The following is a 2,500-nucleotide window of genomic DNA, read 5'->3' as shown; positions in this document are numbered from 1 at the left end:
ATAATTTGTCTTTTGTAATGATGATGTAGCCTAGAATTATCTCTATCTCTTTGGATTATACATATACATACATACATACATACATGTGTGTGTGTATATACATATATATATATATATATATATATATATATATATATATATATATATATATATATATATATATATATATATATATATATATATATATAATCATTCCCTTTCTTTTAATCTTCATAATTTCCTTCTCTTACACTTCATTCTAATAAATAATTCCATTTTCAATCTATTCCTTGGTACCACTGGAACTGTCTCCTTTGACTAGTTCCGTCACTGCATCCACTGGTCAAAAATAAATAGATAACTAAAATGTTCCGTAATGACAAAGCATAATGGCGTGTTGTTTTTGCCGCATTTTCTCAAACTTTTTTTTCTCTCTGTGGTTGGGGTGGAAACCAAGACTCGTCTAAATTATCACACTGTAAAAAATACACATTCACAATTATATTAATTCACTTATCAAGCATTACAATCTCCAATATCTGGCCAAAATTACGATTTTTAATACCAACTCTCAACATACCTATGGTTGGGGAAGACGCCATGACTGGTCTGACGAGAAGCTATTAAAATAGTTTAGTTATTGTTTTCCCCAATTGGACTGTTAACATTTAAACAAACCAAATATTTATAAATGATGAGTGTTATAATTTACTCTATTTATTATAACACTAATTTGTGTTATATTAATATACCTCTAAGAATATAGAAATACGTAAACAAATTTTTCAGAGTCCATACATCTTTACAATCAGAACCAATGCATCTTTTAAATGTCGAATGAATAGCGATCTCGACATATATACATGTACATGCATACACGTACATATCTATCTATCTATCTGTCTATCTATCTATCTATCTATCTTTATACATATATATCTATATCTATATCTATATCTATCTATCTATCTATCTATCTATCTATCTATATATATATATATATATATATATATATATATATATATATATATATATATATATATATACATACATATACACATGTATATATGTACATAAACAGATAACTATTCTAAATAACTATAGACTTACCGTGATATCCTTTCCTCTCACCCTCTCACCCTCTCACCCACACCCGCCCACGACGAGAGTAGACACAGCAGCCAAGCGAGGGGATAAAGTCTTCAGTTTCTGCAACGCAATTTACGTATTCTCATTTACATCGGCTTTGAGGTGGAGGTGCTGTAAACGACGGATTTTTTTTTTCGTTTTTTTTTTAGCTTTGACAGGTCGTTTTTGTAGTACTTCGTTTTTTTTTCTTCAAGTGCAGGGAGAACTGGAAGGTTTTGGAGTAAATTGAAGGGAGGTTTTGTAGCGTGTATGCGTTTGTATTTGTTATTATTTATTTCTGTTTCCTCTTCTACATTGAACTGTTTTGTTTCATTTCAGCTCTTGCTTCTCTCTCCTCTTCCTGTCTTTTCCTTATATCTCTGTGCTTCTCTCTCTGTCTCTGTCTCTTTCTCTCTCTCTCTCTCTCTCTCTCTCTCTCTCTCTCTCTCTCTCTCTCTCTCTCTCTCTCTCTCTCTCTCTCTCTCTCTCTCCCTCTCTCTCCCCCTCTTTCTCTCTCTCTCCAGTACCCTCTATCCATCCACATCCATCCACTCAACTAAATATCCACCCCCCCCTTCCCCTATCTATCCTGCTTATCTCTATCCTTCCTATTTCCAATTTCACCATTATCATCCTGCCCCCCTTAGCCCTTCCATCCTCCTGACTTCCTCACCCCTCAGTCCACATCTCCGCCCTCTTGCTAAGACTCCCCTCGGATGGGACTGCTCGGCATCTCGCGCCATAGAAAGGTACTGGCCATCACACCCTCTTGTTGGGCTCGACTTTCGGCTTCCTTGGCATGTTTCTGTTGCTAATGTTTGTTTGAGTTGAGTATGTATTGGTCTATTTATCTGTCTATTTGTTTATCGATGTTTATTTATCGATCTATTTATATGTATATTATTCTAGCTATAGATCTTTCTATCTATACATCCATTCATTCATTTATTCATCCTTCCCTCCTTTCCTCCCTCCCTCCCTACATCCCTCCCTCCCTACCTCCCTCCTTCCCTTCCTCCCTCCCTCCCTCCCTCTCCCCTCAATCCCTCCCTCCATCCATCCATCCATCCTTCCCTCCCTCCCCTGCTCCTTCCCTCCCTCCCTCAATCCCTCCCTCCCTCCCTCCATCCTTCCCTCCATCCATCCTTCCCTCCCTCCCCTCCTCCTTCCCTCCCTTCATCCATCTACCTATCTCTCCATCTAAACATTCAACAGACAAGTTATAAGAGGAACCTTAAGCGTTTCTTCTGTCTAGCAAACCAACGACAGCAAACCACATACCCTGTGAACTAGTTACATTGTACAACACATTCACCAAACTGCATGCAACAGGAACGACGAAGGGAAGGGCAAGAAGACACACGAATATGCCGAAGGCCTTTTCACTATATGC

This window comes from Penaeus vannamei, chromosome 6 (genome assembly GCF_042767895.1).
Source record: "Penaeus vannamei isolate JL-2024 chromosome 6, ASM4276789v1, whole genome shotgun sequence".
Classification (NCBI taxonomy): Eukaryota; Metazoa; Arthropoda; class Malacostraca; order Decapoda; family Penaeidae; genus Penaeus; species Penaeus vannamei.
This window is presented reverse-complemented; position numbering follows the sequence as displayed.